This window comes from Culex pipiens, chromosome 1 (assembly GCF_016801865.2).
Source record: "Culex pipiens pallens isolate TS chromosome 1, TS_CPP_V2, whole genome shotgun sequence".
NCBI lineage: Eukaryota > Metazoa > Arthropoda > Insecta > Diptera > Culicidae > Culex > Culex pipiens.
The window spans coordinates 80778497-80797380 of NC_068937.1; the positions used below are offsets into that span (position 1 = coordinate 80778497).

Here is an 18884-nt window from a genome sequence, read left to right on the forward strand (position 1 = left end):
ATTTATATTTTTAAATAAAAATTATCAAAAATTCTATTTGTTATAAATTCTACGCATTTTAAAAATTAGTAAGTTTCTTAAAATTCTAAAAATTAAAAAAATCTCTTTTTTTTGCACATCTTAAATTTTTGATAATTTTAAATAAAACAAATTTAAAAAATTCTAAAAATTAAAAAAATACAAAAATTTTACAAAATATATTTTTTAAATTTTAAAAATGTTAAAGTTTTTATTTCTTTTAAATATTTTAAACTTTTAAAAATTCTTTTAAAAAAATCTAAAAATTCTTAAATTTTAAAATTGGAAAAAATCTAAAATCTATTAACTTTTGAAATTTTTCAAGGACTTTACAATGTAGAAATAAAAAAAATGGTCTAATGAAAAATAGGAGTTAAAAATATCACGAATTGAAGTAAATGATTTTGGTATTGAGGTACTCTCCAATTTTAATATTCAGAAAATTAGAATTTTAGAATTTTAGAATTTTAGAATTTTAGAATTTTAGAATTTTAGAATATTAGAATATTAGAATTTTAGAATTTTAGAATTTTAGAATTTTAGAATTTTAGAATTTTAGAATTTTAGAATTTTAGAATTTTAGAATTTTAGAATTTTAGAATTTTAGAATTTTAGAATTTTAGAATTTTAGAATTTTAGAATATTAGAATTTTAGAATTTTATAATTTTAGAATTTTAGAATTTTAGAATTTTAGAATTTTAGAATTTTAGAATTTTAGAATTTTAGAATTTTAGAATTTTAGAATTTTAGAATTTTAGAATTTTAGAATTTTAGAATTTTAGAATTTTAGAATTTTAGAATTTTAGAATTTTAGAATTTTAGAATTTTAGAATTTTAGAATTTTAGAATTTTAGAATTTTAGAATTTTAGAATTTTAGAATTTTAGAATTTTAGAATTTTAGAATTTTAGAATTTTAGAATTTTAGAATTTTAGAATTTTAGAATTTTAGAATTTTAGAATTTTAGAATTTTAGAATTTTAGAATTTTAGAATTTTAGAATTTTAGAATTTTAGAATTTTAGAATTTTAGAATTTTAGAATTTTAGAATTTTAGAATTTTAGAATTTTAGAATTTTAGAATTTTAGAATTTTAGAATTTTAGAATTTTAGAATTTTAGAATTTTAGAATTTTAGAATTTTAGAATTTTAGAATTTTAGAATTTTAGAATTTTAGAATTTTAGAATTTTAGAATTTTAGAATTTTAGAATTTTAGAATTTTAGAATTTTAGAATTTTAGAATTTTAGAATTTTAGAATTTTAGAATTTTAGAATTTTAGAATTTTAGAATTTTAGAATTTTAGAATTTTAGAATTTTAGAATTTTAGAATTTTAGAATTTTAGAATTTTAGAATTTTAGAATTTTAGAATTTTAGAATTTTAGAATTTTAGAATTTTAGAATTTTAGAATTTTAGAATTTTAGAATTTTAGAATTTTAGAATTTTAGAATTTTAGAATTTTAGAATTTTAGAATTTTAGAATTTTAGAATTTTAGAATTTTAGAATTTGATGATGAGATGATGATGCTGAAATTTGTAAACTTCTGATCATTAAATATTTTTAGAATTCTCAAATTTGGTACAATCTTTAAATAATAATAATATTGTCGGATTTTTTAATTATTTGCAGCAATTTGAGTTTTATACGTTTTTAAATTTAAATTTTTAAGATGTCTTCAATTAGAATTCTTTTCAAAAAAACCAATGCGCCATGGGTTTTCTATGTACATAGGACATTTTGTAAAAGTAAGCGAGAATAAATAAATTTAGTTTTTCTTTTATAGTTACAACATATTTGAATATTACATATTTGAAATTGTATTGTTTTGAAATTTTATTATTATTATTATTGAATTCTGAATTTAATTTATAAATTCTTGCCAATTGTTGATTGATGTTATATTTTTTCAGGCAACAAACATATTCTGATCTGATCCTGCCGGAAACCATGCGTCCCCGTGTGGTCCCGCGTGGCTTCCGTAGAACCCAAGGAAGCAGCCTCTCGTACTCCGGTAAACATCAATCCGTCGGAGGTTCAAGATCGTCGCCAAGGTGTCGCATCCGGGTTTTGATCAGCGCGTCGAGGAGCAAAAGTCCAACACGGCCAAGATGCTGCCACGGCCGCCTCCAACATCCAAGCCGGAAGCTGCGGTCAAGGCAAATCCCGAAGGAAGCAAAGTTGGAGAAGAATCGGCGATCCGCAAGTGAAATTAAGTGAACAAGTAAATATTTTTGTGAAATTTTGACAGTTGAAATAAAAAAAACAATAAAAACAAAACAACAGTTTTTTTCAACTGCAACATAACATAAAAATCCGAAATGACAGCACACGACAATAGCACGACATTCTAAATAACAAAACCGTGCGACGTCGGTCGAATGTCGTACGACAATGTCGTACAATTTCGATCATCGATCGCACGACAAATACGACATTTTGGTGCAAAAACGTATGACATTCGCGCGAAAGTCGCACGACATTGTCGAGCGACGTCGTACAATTGCACGGACGACAAACGACGGACGTCTGACGGACTTTTCAGTCAGGGACACTCCGTACTGCTGAAGGCCGATCATAATCCCGACGTAGCTGGTTGGGATTAGCATAGCATAGCATTGGTGTCTACCCGTAGCTGCTACTTCGTTATTGACCAGGACCCCCAAACATTGCTTCGTGGACCACAGATGAAAAGTAGGAACCAACCCTGACTGAAAAGTCCGTCGGACGTCCGTCGTTTGTCGTCCGTGCAATCGTACGACGTCGCACGACAATGTCGCGCGACTATCGCACGAATGTCAAACGTTTTTGCACCAAAATGTCGTATTTGTCGTGCGATCGATAATCGAAATTGTACGACATTGTCGTACGACATTCGACCGACGTCGCACGGTTTTGTTATTTAGAATGTCGTGCTATTGTCGTGTGCTGTCATTTCGGATTTTTGGGTTATGTTGCAGTTGAAAAAACTGTTGTTTTGTTTTTATTGTTTTTTTTTATTCCAGCTGTCAAAATTTCACAAAAATATTAATTGTACACTTAATTTTACTTGCGGATCGCCGATTCTTCCCCAACTTGGCTTCCTTCTGGATTTGCCTTGACCGCAGCTTCCGGCTTGGGTGTTGGTGTTCTTCTGAGGCGGCCGTGGCAGCATCTTGGTAGAGTTGGACTTTTGTTCCTCGACGAGCTGATCAAAACCCGGATGCGACGCCTTGGCGACGATCTTGGATCTCCGACGGATTGATGTTTACCGGAGTACTAGGAAACGTGGGTTTTGTGGAGTACGAGTACGAAAAAAACGGGGCTGCTTCCGTGGATTCTACGGAAGCCACGAGTGACCACACGGGAACGCATTTCGGTTTCCGGCAGAATCAGATTGGAATATGTTTGTTGCCTGAAAAAATATATCATCAATCAACAATTGGCAAGAATTTATAAATTAAATTCAGATTTCAATAATAATAATAATTATAAAATTTCAATTCTGTTTTTTTGAACTATGAAAGAAAAACTAAATTTATGAACTTTCAAAATTTAAACATTTAAAAAAGAATTATAAATAATAGATGTCTAGATAGATGATAGATTTAAATTTAAAATTATTGCAATTAGTTTTGAAATCCGAGAATATTATTATTTGAAAATTGTACCTGATTTAAGAATGCTAAAAAAAATTTAAAATTCTAAAATTCTAAAATTCTAAAATTCTAAAATTCTAAAATTCTAAAATTCTAAAATTCTAAAATTCTAAAATTCTAAAATTCTAAAATTCTAAAATTCTAAAATTCTAAAATTCTAAAATTCTAAAATTCTAAAATTCTAAAATTCTAAAATTCTAAAATTCTAAAATTCTAAAATTCTAAAATTCTAAAATTCTAAAATTCTAAAATTCTAAAATTCTAAAATTCTAAAATTCTAAAATTCTAAAATTCTAAAATTCTAAAATTCTAAAATTCTAAAATTCTAAAATTCTAAAATTCTAAAATTCTAAAATTCTAAAATTCTAAAATTCTAAAATTCTAAAATTCTAAAATTCTAAAATTCTAAAATTCTAAAATTCTAAAATTCTAAAATTCTAAAATTCTAAAATTCTAAAATTCTAAAATTCTAAAATTCTAAAATTCTAAAATTCTAAAATTCTAAAATTCTAAAATTCTAAAATTCTAAAATTCTAAAATTCTAAAATTCTAAAATTCTAAAATTCTAAAATTCTAAAATTCTAAAATTCTAAAATTCTAAAATTCTAAAATTCTAAAATTCTAAAATTCTAAAATTCTAAAATTCTAAAATTCTAAAATTCTAAAATTCTAAAATTCTAAAATTCTAAAATTCTAAAATTCTAAAATTCTAAAATTCTAAAATTCTAAAATTCTAAAATTCTAAAATTCTAAAATTCTAAAATTCTAAAATTCTAAAATTCTAAAATTCTAAAATTCTAAAATTCTAAAATTCTAAAATTCTAAAATTCTAAAATTCTAAAATTCTAAAATTCTAAAATTCTAAAATTCTAAAATTCTAAAATTCTAAAATTCTAAAATTCTTAAGCTCTCAAATTCGGAATTTTTAAAAATGAAAATTTTCTGAATTATAAATTTTTTGAATTTTAGGGTGCCTCAATACCAAAATCATTTATTTCAATTCGTGATATTTTTTAAAATTTTGACTTTGTAAAATCCTTGAAAATTTTCAAAAGTTAATAGATTTTTTTACTATTTAAAAATTTAAGAATTTGTCGATTTTTTTCTGAATTTTTAAAACTTTTAAATATTAAAAAATAATTTTTAAAACTTAAAACAAAACTTGAATTTGTATTTTTTTTTAATTTTGTAATAATTTTTTTTAAAATTTTAGTTTGTTAAAGTTTTTTAAATTTGTATTTTAATTAAAATTTAAAAAAAATAAGATCTAAAAAATCATTTTTTTTTATTTTTAAAATTTTAAGAAACTTATTAAGTTTTCAAATGCGTAGAATTAAAAAATAATGATCTTTGAAATTTTAGAATTTAAAAATATTAATTATTTCAATTTTAAAATTTACAGAATTTACAATTTTTGAATTTTAGAACTCATAATTTTTAGAATATTAGAATTCAAAATTCCAACTCGTGTGTCCAACGTTTTGGGAATTTAAGAACTTTATAATGTTAGATTTTTTTTGTATTTATAAATTGAAGAATTTTAGTACTTAAGAATAAAGGAATTTTAGTGTTTAAGTTTTTGTCAATTAAATTTTTTTCTTATTTTTGAATTTCAATTTTTTTTAAAAATATTTGAAGACTTTGAGAATTTGAAGAATTAAATAATTCTAGAATTTAAGAAAAGAATACTAACAATTTGCACAATATCAAGAAATTCAATAAATTTAGAATTTTCGAATTCTTACAATTTTAAGTTCTGAAATGCTAGAATTTTACAACTTTACAATTTCAGCGTTTAAGTTTTTTTTAAAAAAATAGTATTTTTGATTTTTTTATTTTTCAGTTTGGAATTATTGGATTGAAAAGTTGGGAATTGGTTATGTTCCATTCATCCTATTTTTAATTTCGATTGTCCAATCGCACTTCCAGCACACCTCCATCGTTTCTAAAACATGACTCACCAGTTCCATTAGGTATGCGTCGCAACCTCCCGCGGACGGTAAAACACCAAACACCAAACACCAACCGCTTCCACGATCGCAAATTGGTTCCTTCCCGTCCCGTCTTCCGGAATGGCCCGCCGAGTAAACCATATTTCCCGTCCTCCTCCTCCTCCGCCACGAAGACCGAAATCTGGAATACAAGACACTTTGATTCGGTCGCTCGCCCACTCCGGCCTATTAACTGTCCAAAATCCTCCAAAAGCCTAAAAGCAACAACAACTGGTTCGACTCGGTTGCAATCAAGTCCGAACAAGATCAACAGAAGAGAACTGTCAAACTGTTTGCGTCGACGATAATCGACGTCGAATTGAAGGTAAATCGATTGAAAAAAACCATGTCGAGCATGTCGAGTGTTTGTCGTCCGTTTGTCGTCCTTTCGACCAATCGATATCAAAACGGTAAAATCACAACCGTGCGACAACTCGTACGACGTGCGACATTTTTCAAACAGGGAATCATCACCCCTTCGCAATTTTCAAAGGTCCCTATCATGCTGATCAATACCGACGCCGGCCACGACCAGAGGTAAGACACGGGGAAGTGGATGGGAATGTTAGTCCGATACTTGAGTGATGGGACCGCCAAATCGACTGCGTCTCCGACAAAGTATCACATGAGTTTTGAGGGGTTAGTAAGATGGGTATGAGGTCAGGATTCACTGTGGTAGGTGATGCGACCATAAGCAATTTGTTTATCGGTTGAAATTTTAAAAATCTTAGGCAGCCGGCTGCGGAAAGATAGCTATCTAGGGATTTAAATATAGTATTAATTCGACCGCGATTCTCCAGAAATTCTCCGTCGGCGTGCCTTCCGATCAACGGTGATGTAGGAAGGGCTTCATTTATTGAAATGATTATTGAAATGATATAGAAAGGGCTTAATCCAGCAATACGACTTGCTAGTCTCAAAAAAAAATAGGTACGTTTTTATAGAAAACTATAAATAGAGAACAACACAAAAAAACTCATCGGCCAACGAACGCGAGTGGAAAAAAAAACAATGAAAAAAAAGAAGGTAAAAAAAACAGGACTGCACGTCCACACAGGCACCGCACTACTGATGCCATTATTTAATTATAATAGCCAATCACCCCATGCACTCGAACAGCGACACAAAAGAGACGGAAAATAACACGAAAAAAACAGGACTGCGCGTCCACACAGGCACCGCACTATTGATGCCACTATTTAATTATAATAGCCAATCACCCCATGCACTCGAACAGCGACACAAAAGAGACGGAAAATAACACGAAAAAACAGGACTGTGCGTCCACACAGGCACCGCACTACTGATGCCATTATTTAATTATAATAGCCAATCACCCCATGCACTCGAACAGCGACACAAAAGAGACGGAAAATAACACGAAAAAAAAAAGGACTGCGCGTCCACACAGGCACCGCACTACTGATGCCATTATTTTATTATAATAGCCAATCACCCCATGCACTCGAACAGCGACACAAAAGAGACGGAAAATAACACGAAAAAACAGGACTGCGCGTCCACACAGGCACCGCACTACTGATGCCATTATTTAATTATAATAGCCAATCACCCCATGCACTCGAACAGCGACACAAAAGAGACGGAACATAACACGAAAAAACAGGACTGCGCGTCCACACAGGCACCGCACTACTGATGCCATTATTTAATTATAATAGCCAATCACCCCATGCACTCGAACAGCGACACAAAAGAGACGGAAAATAATACGAAAAAACAGGACTGCGCGTCCACACAGGCACCGCACTACTGATGCCATTATTTAATTATAATAGCCAATCACCCCATGCACTCGAACAGCGACACAAAAGAGACGGAAAATAACACGAAAAAACAGGACTGTGCGTCCACACAGGCACCGCACTACTGATGCCATTATTTAATTATAATAGCCAATCACCCCATGCACTCGAACAGCGACACAAAAGAGACGGAAAATAACACGAAAAAAAAGGACTGCGCGTCCACACAGGCACCGCACTACTGATGCCATTATTTAATTATAATAGCCAATCACCCCATGCACTCGAACAGCGACACAAAAGAGACGGAAAATAACACGAAAAAAAAACAGGACTGCGCGTCCACACAGGCACCGCACTACTGATGCCATTATTTAATTATAATAGCCAATCACCCCATGCACTCGAACAGCGACACAAAAGAGACGGAAAATAACACGAAAAAACAGGACTGTGCGTCCACACAGGCACCGCACTACTCAATCCCGACGTAGCTGGTTGGGATTCAACAAAAACCCCACCTCACCCCTCGAAAAACCGATTTTATTAATCAACACAAGAGTAGATAATTACATTCGTATACAACATAATCGGTCAGCATATTACCACGGAATCACGATGTCTTGGTAACCTTTTCCGCCTTCTGTTCACTCATCCCCGACCAACGGTGCACTTGTCCTTGTCGTTGGTCAGTACATCGGTTAGTACGGTCATGTCAGTTCTTTCCAGGTGTCCAAGGGAGTCAGTAGCTCCTGCAAATGATACGCCTCGTTCCATGACCTCGTACGAAGAAAGTTTCCCGCACGGAACCAAATTCCCAAGCATGATCTGGCAGAGGAGGAAAATACAAAAATTAGATGTGCAATGCTCGAGTAAAACCGTGGGAAAGTTCCCCAGTCCGGTTGAAAATTCCTCCTTAATACTTACCAGAACTTGATGCTTACATGCAGCGGGATGTCGAGCAAGACTTTCCGACAAATTAATTGAAAAAGCAGCACCATTTAACTTTTTCAAAAATGTTTTATTCACACAAATAAAAAAGTTGTGCACTTTCAAAAGGCACAATCAAAACGACAAAAAAACAGAAGGACATCAGATGCGATTGGAGAGAAACGTCAACAATGTCAAAAGTGACATTTCTGAACAGCTAGAATGGCGTTTCTCTCGTTTCTCTGAATTTCTCTCGTTTCCTCCCGTTTGCTCACAGAGCAACTCTCGTTTGCTCTGGTTTTTTCACTGTCTTGCCCCGAGGTTTTAACAGTAGACAGCATCGTTTTTTAAGATAATTTGCGTCGTATTTTGGGATTTTACCATAAAAAAGGGGGGTTGTTATGCACCGGTACCATAAAAATTTCGAAATTTTTTCATACATTTTTTTTCCAAATACGACGCATTTTACTGTGTTGAGATGGCAACCACTGCCCCATTACCTTTGCGCGCTACTGCGCCAACAGAACTGTCAGCAGATGTTCCTGTTTACTTTGTTTACAATAAATCTTAGTCTTTTAACAACCGCTCTAAACGTAACACACGTGTTTTAATTATCCTCCTGTAAGCCATCCGAACCTCTTTTAGGTTATGGGCCCAGCCCGTTGCTAATCCGGGTTGTCGTTTCACAGTAAACTTGTCGGGATGTCGGAGGACGCGGTTGCGCGCGAGGATCGCTATCATGTCGCGCTGTTTGACGGCAGGAACTTTGCCGCGTGGAAGTATCGAGTTCTGGTACTCCTGGAGGAGTACGAGCTGGACGATTGCATTCTACACGAGGTTGGAGAGCTTCCTGAGCTGATTCCGAAGACGGAAGATTCGACGACGGTTTCGGCGGACAAGGAGAAGAGGCGGAAAGAGCAGCTGAAGAGAAGGCGGAAGTGCAAGCGTTTGTTGATCGAGCGCATTCACGATTCCCAGCTCGAGTACGTTCAGGACAAGCAGTCGCCGAAGGAAATCTGGACGACGCTCAAGAATGTGTTCGAGCGGAAGAGCGTCGCGAGCCGTATGCATCTCCAGCGGCAAATCCTGAGCATGCGATTCGACGGTGGCCGTTTGACGGACCACTTCTTGCGCTTCGACAAGCTGGTGCGTGAGTTCCGTGGAACCGGGGCCGTAATGGACGACATTGACGCGGTTTGCCACCTCCTGCTGACGCTCGGTTCGGCGTTTGCTACCGTGGTGACGTCGATTGAGACCATGGCGGAGGAGAACCTGTCGATGGAATTCGTCAAATGTCGGCTGCTAGACGAGGAGACGAAGCAGAAGGGTTTGGGCGTCGATTCGCTCACCGCCGGGAACGAGGCCGCTGCTTTCTCCGGAATGAAGATGCAGAAGAAGATCCGCTGCTTCAGCTGCAAAAAGGAAGGCCACAAGAGTGTAGACTGCACGGAGAAAAAGAAGAAGAAACCACAGTACTACCAAAAACAACACGGTGCGAAAGCAAACGTTGCTGGCACGAGTGAGCGGAACAGTGTTTGTTTTGTGGGCGTGAGCGGCGGCGAGCCGCAGAAAGTGCAGCGGCGGGTAAAGTGGTTCCTTGACTCCGGGGCGTCGGACCATCTGGCGCGAGAGAAAGAGTTGTTTGTCGAGCTGCACAAGCTGTCCAAACCGATCGAGATTGCTGTGGCCAAGGACGGGGAGTTTATTGTGGCCGAACACGCTGGCACTGTGAAGATGTTCTCTGTTGTGGGTGGCCGGTCCGTCGAGTGCATTGTGCAAGATGTCCTTTTTGTTCCGCAACTGCGCTACAACTTGTTTTCCGTGGTACGGATCGAGAAAGCCGGGATGCGGGTTGTTTTCGACGATGGTAAGGCGCTGATTTACCGCGGCGACGAAATTGTTGTGTGTGGTGCTCGACGTGATAAGCTGTACGAGCTGGATTTTCGTCCTTTCGATTGCGAGAAGTCGCTGTTGTCTTGTGGCCGCGTTCAGAGTGATTCTGTGTTGTGGCACCGTCGATTTGGCCACCTCAACGAGAGAAGTTTGACAGATCTCGCGCGAAACGACATGGTGTCAGGGCTGACACTGACAGTCGACAAAGGAGTCGACCAAACGATTGTCTGCCAGTCGTGCATCGAAGGTAAACAAACCCGCAAACCTTTCACCCCGCGGGGTGGTAAACATTCGTCTCGAGTTCTCGAACTAATACACTCGGACGTGTGTGGTCCTATTTCGCCGCATGGATTGGACGGTAATCGATTTTTTGTGACTTTCATAGACGATTGGAGTCACTTTACCGTCGTGTTCCTGATGCGATCGAAGGACGAAGTGCTGGGCTGTTTCGAGCAGTACGAGGCGCTGGCCACGGCGAAGTTCCAGACGAAGGTTTCCCGTTTGCGGTGCGACAACGGTGGCGAGTACACCGGCCGGCGTTTCAAGCAGTTTTGCCGTACGAAGGGGATCCAGATAGAGTTCACCGTTCCGTACACACCGGAACAGAACGGGACGAGCGAGCGCATGAACCGGACACTGGTCGAAAAGGCCAGGACAATGCTGCTGGATTCGGGACTGGACAAGCGTTTCTGGGGGCAAGCGGTGCGAACGGCGGCATATTTGCTGAACAGAAGTCCGACCAGCGCAGTTGTTTACAAACAAACACCGTTCGAACTTTGGGAGAAGAAAAAGCCGGACGTTTCGAAGCTGCGAGTTTTTGGGTGCGAAACGTTTGTACATGTGCCGAAAGAACTCCGGAAGAAGCTGGACCCGAAGTCTTGGCGTGGTTTCCTGGTCGGTTACGCTGCGAACGGGTATCTGGTCTGGGATCCGGTCAACAAACGAATTGTCACTGCTCGAGATGTGGATTTTGTCGAAGCCAAAACGACCGTGAAGAAGAACGACCAGCATGAAATGGAGCAGTTCGTGGTGTGCTCGATTCCTGACGAAGCTGAAGAACCTGTCGCCCCCCTCGCGCCGGCCGAGCGCGAAGGAGAAGAAGAAGTGACGTCCGATGAAGAGTTCGGCAGTTTCGACGACGACGAAGAAGCTGACGGCGATCAAAAGGAACCGGACGCGGGAGGAGTTCCCGCCGCAGAAGAAGGTCCTGTCGGAGAAGATCCTGAAGTCGGCGCCGACGCTGATCCAGGAAGACCGCCGAGGGACCGTACAGCTCCATCCTGGCATCGTGATTACGATATGGATTACGCTGGTTTCGCCTTGTGTGCTACAAGTTTCCTTGACAACATTCCACAAACGATTGCTGAGCTGAAGAAACGGGACGACTGGTGCAGATGGAAATCTGCCATTGACGAGGAGATCGATTCGTTGGGGCGCAATAAAACTTGGACCTTGACGAAGCTCCCCGCTGGTCGCACGCCGGTCACCTGCAAGTGGGTGTTTCGTGTGAAACGCGGTGACGGAGTTGTGGCCGACAAATACAAGGCGAGACTGGTGGCTAGAGGCTTCAGCCAGAAGGTGGGATTCGACTACACGGAAACGTACTCCCCGGTGGCGAAGCTGGACACGCTGCGGCTGGTGTTGGCGCTGGCACATCGGCAAGAGATGCACGTTCACCAGATGGACGTAAAGACGGCGTTTTTGAACGGGATCCTGCACGAAGAAATCTATATGACGCAGCCTGACGGGTTTCAGCAGGGGAAGGACCTCGTTTGCCGACTGCATCGTTCGCTGTACGGGCTCAAACAAGCGTCGAGGGCGTGGAACGAGCGTTTCGACGAGTTCATCCAGAAGCTGAAGTTCGTCCGTAGTCCTAACGACCAATGCCTGTACGTACGAGGAACCGGAAGAGAGCAGATCATCGTAGTACTGTATGTTGATGACATTTTGGTTGTTGGGTCGTCGCTGAAGCTGGTGAAGGTCGTGAAAAAGTGCTTAAACGGAGAATTCGAGATGACGGACGCCGGCGAGGTGGGACAGTTTCTTGGATTGACCATCGATCGGCAGCCAGGGGTCATGCGAATCAGTCAGCGGCGGTATTTCGAGAGTTTGCTGCAACGGTTCGGCATGATGGAGTGCAAACCGACGTCGACGCCGATGGAGAATCGTTTGCGACTGGAGAAGGGAGTTGAAGCGCAGCGTACCACCAAACCGTACAGAGAACTCATTGGCTGTTTGATGTACGCGGCACTCACCACGAGGCCGGACCTGTCTGCTGCAGTAAACTACTTTAGCCAGTTCCAGGCATGCCCGAATGATGAGCATTGGATCCACCTTAAACGGGTGCTCAGGTATGTCAAAGGAACGCTGGATGTCGGGCTTGTCTATCGGATCGAGAAGGAGGCGCCGTTGCTGGAAGTCTTCTGTGACGCTGATTGGGCGAACGACCTGGTCGATCGACGATCAGTGACAGGGTGCATTTTCAAGCTGTTCGGCTGCACGGTGAACTGGATTACTCGGAAACAACCAACTGTCTCGTTGTCCTCGACGGAAGCTGAACTTGCAGCGCTGTGTACCGCCGCGTGCCATACTCTTTGGATGGTGCGGGTGCTCCGCGACTTGGGATTGAAGCCGGACGGGCCGATTTCCCTGCACGAGGACAATCAATCAACTATTCGGATTGCCGAGGATGCGCGTGATCACGGGAGGCTAAAGCACATCGATACGAAGTTTCATTTCTTGCGAGATTTGATCAACGAGGGAGTGTTGGAGCTAAAGTTCGTGCGTTCTTCGGCACAGCAGGCCGACATGATGACCAAGGGACTTCCGGCGACTTCCTTCAGGGAGTTGTGCACGAAGATCGGGCTTGGACGGTGCTGTGGTTGAGCAGGGGTGTTGAGATGGCAACCACTGCCCCATTACCTTTGCGCGCTACTGCGCCAACAGAACTGTCAGCAGATGTTCCTGTTTACTTTGTTTACAATAAATCTTAGTCTTTTAACAACCGCTCTAAACGTAACACACGTGTTTTAATTATCCTCCTGTAAGCCATCCGAACCTCTTTTATACTGTTAATCTAATGTTGCATTTTTAATCCAAAAACTCGCCCTGACAATAGGAAACATCATACATTTATAATAAATACAGCAAGCATTACAATGGATTGCACAGTCAATTTACAGTTCTTCATAGTTTTTTCCATACTAAATAGTACTGTTTGAACTATATTCGTACAATGAAATAAATAATAACTACAGTAGGTTTTATGGTTTTTATACTGTTTATTTTTTATTCCTCACTAAATGATGCTGCTAAAACTATATAAACACAGTGAAAGGAATCCTAAATACACTTCTTTTGATAGTATTTATTGAGTTTTTAAGTTACTCTTTAATTTCACTTAATTTTGCACTTTCTTTCCGCGTCGTTTTCTTTGGTGATTCCGGTTCAATCTCGCCATCGATTACACCGATCGATGTAATCGGTACACGTTCCTCCTCGGATCCTCGGGACATTGCACTCCATCCGTTGATTCCTAACTGCCCAGCAGTTTGTGTTTGTCGTTCCTGTCGTCTGGAACATCGGGTCAATTCGGTGATGTCCTCAATTCTAAAATTATAAACACTCAATTAAAAACAATCTACACTTTCTCCATCCGACACAACTTACGTAGAGCTATTTGTCTCCAGAAGTACGGCCGGTTCGAAGTGCTTCTTCAGCGAGAGATTTCACTTGTTGCACGTCGTTGCGCTATGGTATCGCCTAACCCTCGTTGCACTGCCGGCAGATTGAGTCCAGTGCGTCTGCACATCCCTAACAAACACCAGGAACGGAACGCCGACAGCGATCTGGAATTCCCACAGCCGGTGCCGGTTCTGTAGCAGCCAAAAAATCAGGAGAGAAAATCAATCAATTAAAGATAATTCACCTAAAAAAACTAAGCAAAAACACATATATTATTGTTCACACAAAATATCCCGGGACAAAACTAGGTGGTAGCAACACAAAAGGCTCGAATCGCGAGACGCGAAAAATTGGGAACATTGGGGTGAAATGGTTTATTCAACTTTTTTAAAGGCTAAAAGTAATCAATTTAGTTAATATTAGATTAATCTTAGCATACAAATTAGTTGGAAAGTGTATACAAAGCCTTCTCCCAACAAATACTGTTGAAATAGAGCGTTTTATTTTTATTTTCCAAAAGTTAAATGTACAATTTTACCCCTATGTGCCTCATCTTTGGAGGTTTTCGCGAGTCGCGTTCTGTGTACAAACGAAAATAAATTGAATCTGTAGTTGTATTGTTAATTTGATTTTGGTTAACCGCGGTGGATTTTCTTGTAATAATTCGAACTGTCAAAAATCCATCAAAGCATATATCGCATTGATCACCCAAAAAACTGTGGTAGAAAAGTATCCACCGGTAGATGCTTTGGTGGATTTTAGACAGTTCGAATTATTTCAAGAAATTCCACCGCGGTTAACCAAATCAAATTAACAATGCAACTCGTATGTTTAGGCCGCCCGGAAAATATCTCCTGCTGCGTAGTTGGATTCCGAATAACAGTAAATTTCCAAAGCAAAAAATCCATTACCGTTAAAACTCACCCTAAGTTGCTAAAAATTTTGAACATCTCTTAGCCGGATTTGTCTCTCGGAAGGTTTGTCCAACCGTTCGACACTTTGCAAGCCCTAAAGTGGCCATGATGGGTGCCGGGAATGCCGCAGCAGGAGCGGACCGTCCAAACAGCTCCACCCGGTGAAAGAAGTCCCTGTTAGAGAGAAAAAAAAACACTAAAAGTTTGTTTATGTATTTTTCTCAAAATGAAAAATTGATGCTGCTTCGGAGAAGGATACGGCGACGCAGGAATCTACGAATAATCCCGGACGTGCGAACGGTCTTGTTTTTTTTTGCAAGCAGTGACATGACCAAAATATTTGGCACCCTCCGCAAAAGTCAAACCAGTACCAGTTGCTGGCGGATCTTTTTCCGGAAAAGATCCGGCAACAAATTTGTATGGTTTGAAGTTTGCGAAGGCTGCCGAAAAATGTCAACAAATCACTTGGTGCATTGAAAATACAGGAAATACATCGAACGCGGCTGGCAACTTTTTCCAAACCGATCCGCACACGCACACACACGCACAAATTCTCTTCATCCGACGACAACGATGGAATCTGCCACGGAGGTGCGAGCGGCCTCAACAACCGTACACGGCCGCATTCAACTTCTCCACTTTCCAAATACTTACCTTAAGTCTTCAAAGTCGCCGGATGTGGAAAATCCCCGATCACACGCGGAAAAACGAATCGAACACAGCGAAAGAACATGTTGCAAGCACGCGCGAGTGAAAAAAAATGACAGCTCGCTTTAATCATGGTGCGTTCGTTTCATGAGCGTCGGCTGCACATAGATTCAGAATCATGGTGCGTTCGTTTTGTGATCCTTGTTCCTTGCGTATTTTTAATTTTGAGTAAAAATGTTGAAATGTTGAATTGTTTAAATGTTTAAATGTTGAATTGTTTAAATGTTTAAATGTTTAAATGTTTAAATGTTTAAATGTTTAAATGTTTAAATGTTTAAATGTTTAAATGTTTAAATGTTTAAATGTTTAAATGTTTAAATGTTTAAATGTTTAAATGTTTAAATGTTTAAATGTTTAAATGTTTAAATGTTTAAATGTTTAAATGTTTAAATGTTTAAATGTTTAAATGTTTAAATGTTTAAATGTTTAAATGTTTAAATGTTTAAATGTTTCAATGTTTCAATGTTTCAATGTTTCAATGTTTCAATGTTTCAATGTTTCATGTTTAAATGTTTAAATGTTTAAATGTTTAAATGTTTAAATGTTCAAATGTTTAAATGTTTAAATGTTTAAATGTTTAAATGTTTAAATGTTTAAATGTTTAAATGTTTAAATGTTTAAATGTTTAAATGTTTAAATGTTTAAATGTTCAAATGTTTAAATGTTTAAATGTTTAAATGTTTAAATGTTTAAATGTTTAAATGTTTAAATGTTTAAATGTTTAAATGTTTAAATGTTTAAATGTTTCAATGTTTCAATGTTTCAATGTTTAAATGTTTAAATGTTTAAATGTTCAAATGTTTAAATGTTTAAATGTTTAAATGTTTAAATGTTTAAATGTTTAAATGTTTAAATGTTTAAATGTTTAAATGTTTAAATGTTTAAATGTTTAAATGTTTAAATGTTTAAATGTTTAAATGTTTAAATGTTTAAATGTTTAAATGTTTAAATGTTTAAATGTTTAAATGTTTAAATGTTTCAATGTTTCAATGTTTCAATGTTTCAATGTTTCAATGTTTCAATGTTTCAATGTTTCAATGTTTCAATGTTTAAATGTTTCAATGTTTAAATGTTTAAATGTTTAAATGTTTAAATGTTTAAATGTTTAAATGTTTAAATGTTTAAATGTTTAAATGTTTAAATGTTTAAATGTTTAAATGTTTAAATGTTTGAATGTTTAAATGTTTAAATGTTAAAATGTTAAAATGTTTAAATGTTTAAATGTTTAAATGTTTAAATGTTTAAATGTTTAAATGTTTAAATGTTTAAATGTTCAAATGTTTAAATGTTTAAATGTTTAAATGTTTAAATGTTTAAATGTTTAAATGTTTAAATGTTTAAATGTTCAAATGTTTAAATGTTTAAATGTTTAAATGTTTCAATGTTTCAATGTTTCAATGTTTCAATGTTTAAATGTTTAAATGTTTAAATGTTTAAATGTTTAAATGTTTAAATGTTTAAATGTTTAAATGTTTAAATGTTCAAATGTTTAAATGTTTAAATGTTTAAATGTTTAAATGTTTAAATGTTTCAATGTTTCAATGTTTAAATGTTTAAATGTTTAAATGTTTAAATGTTTAAATGTTCAAATGTTTAAATGTTTAAATGTTTAAATGTTTAAATGTTTAAATGTTTAAATGTTTAAATGTTTAAATGTTTAAATGTTTAAATGTTTAAATGTTTAAATGTTTAAATGTTTAAATGTTTTATGTTTAATATTTGTTAATTTACGGATTTGTTAATTTGAATTGTCCGCTAATTCGAATGCTCGCTAATTCGAACGAATTCTAATTAAAAAGCACTCAACCGTCAATGCCAGTTATCAAACTGATGTTGACGTTTCAACACCATTGTTCGACAATTTCCGAACACGTGATTTCAAGCTTTTGACAGCTGTCGATTGTTCCAATTAGCGAATTTGGATTTGCTCATTCGAATTCAGTTCCATTCGAATTAGCAAATCCGCTCTGTACTATCCAGACTCGATTATCCGATGTCTCGATTATCCGAAGTCTCGATTATCCAAAGTTCCGATTATCAGAAGATTTTTTTTTCGTTTTTTTCTTTTTCTTGATTTTAAATAACATTAAATTCGAGTTCTGCGACACCATTTCAAGCAAAACAATGTAAATGAGCCAAAGCCGAATTGTAAACATAGATTCTGTCCTGCTCGTTCCTAATGTAAACATACACTGACGTAAGCAGGATAGACTGTTTGTTTATATTTTAATATTTTAATATTTTAATATTTTAATATTTTAATATTTTAATATTTTAATATTTTAATATTTTAATATTTTAATATTTTAATATTTTAATATTTTAATATTTTAATATTTAAATATTTAAATATTTAAATATTTAAATATTTAAATATTTAAATATTTAAATATTTAAATATTTAAATATTTAAATATTTAAATATTTAAATATTTAAATATTTAAATATTTAAATATTTAAATATTTAAATATTTAAATATTTAAATATTGAAATATTTAAATATTTAAATATTTAAATATTTAAATATTTAAATATTTAAATATTTAAATATTTTAATATTTTAATATTTTAATATTTTAATATTTTAATATTTTAATATTTCAATATTTTAATATTTTAATATTTTAATATTTTAATATTTTAATATTTTAATATTTTAATATTTTAATATTTTAATATTTTAATATTTTAATATTTTAATATTTTAATATTTTAATATTTTAATATTTTAATATTTTAATATTTTAATATTTTAATATTTTAATATTTTAATATTTTAATATTTTAATATTTTAATATTTTAATATTTTAATATTTTAATATTTTAATATTTTAATATTTTAATATTTTAATATTTTAATATTTTAATATTTTAATATTTTAATATTTTAATATTTTAATATTTTAATATTATAATATTTTATTATTTTAATATTTTAATATTTTAATATTTTAATATTTTAATATTTTAATATTTTAATATTTTAATATTTTAATATTTTAATATTTTAATATTTTAATATTTTAATATTTTAATATTTTAATATTTTAATATTTTAATATTTTAATATTTTAATATTTTAATATTTTAATATTTTAATATTTTAATATTTTAATATTTTAATAATTTAATATTTTAATATTTAAATATTTTAATATTTTATTATTTTAATATTTTAATACTTTAATATTTTATTTTATTTTGTGGGAACAGTTTAATATGTAAAAATTTAAGTATTTTAATGTTTTAATGCTTATGTTTTAAAAATAATTTGATTTGGTTTGATTTGATTTTTTTACAAAATCTTTTGTGAAGGTTTGTATTTAAAATATAACTCGTTTT

General features: G+C 34.9%; 2 long non-coding RNA genes across 4 annotated transcripts; both read right to left on the reverse strand.

Moving 5' to 3' along the window:
- Window positions 1-2721: 2721 nt before the first annotated feature.
- On the reverse strand, window positions 2722-8647 carry LOC128092447 (uncharacterized). Its single transcript, XR_008211778.1, has 3 exons — window positions 8338-8647; window positions 5615-8238; window positions 2722-3409 (listed from the first exon to the last, which is right to left on the reverse strand). It is a non-coding gene; the product is annotated as an uncharacterized LOC128092447 (long non-coding RNA).
- Window positions 8648-13367: 4720 nt separating this feature from the next.
- LOC120427384 (uncharacterized) lies at window positions 13368-15714 on the reverse strand. Of its 3 annotated transcripts, none has more exons than XR_005606870.2 (4): window positions 15486-15714; window positions 14842-15027; window positions 13903-14108; window positions 13368-13842 (listed from the first exon to the last, which is right to left on the reverse strand). It is a non-coding gene; the product is annotated as an uncharacterized LOC120427384 (long non-coding RNA). The 3 variants fall into 3 exon arrangements; XR_005606869.2 differs by having other exon boundaries at window positions 13370-13842; window positions 14842-15005; window positions 15486-15712; XR_005606868.2 differs by having other exon boundaries at window positions 14842-15708.
- Between the last annotated feature and the right edge of the window lie 3170 nt (window positions 15715-18884).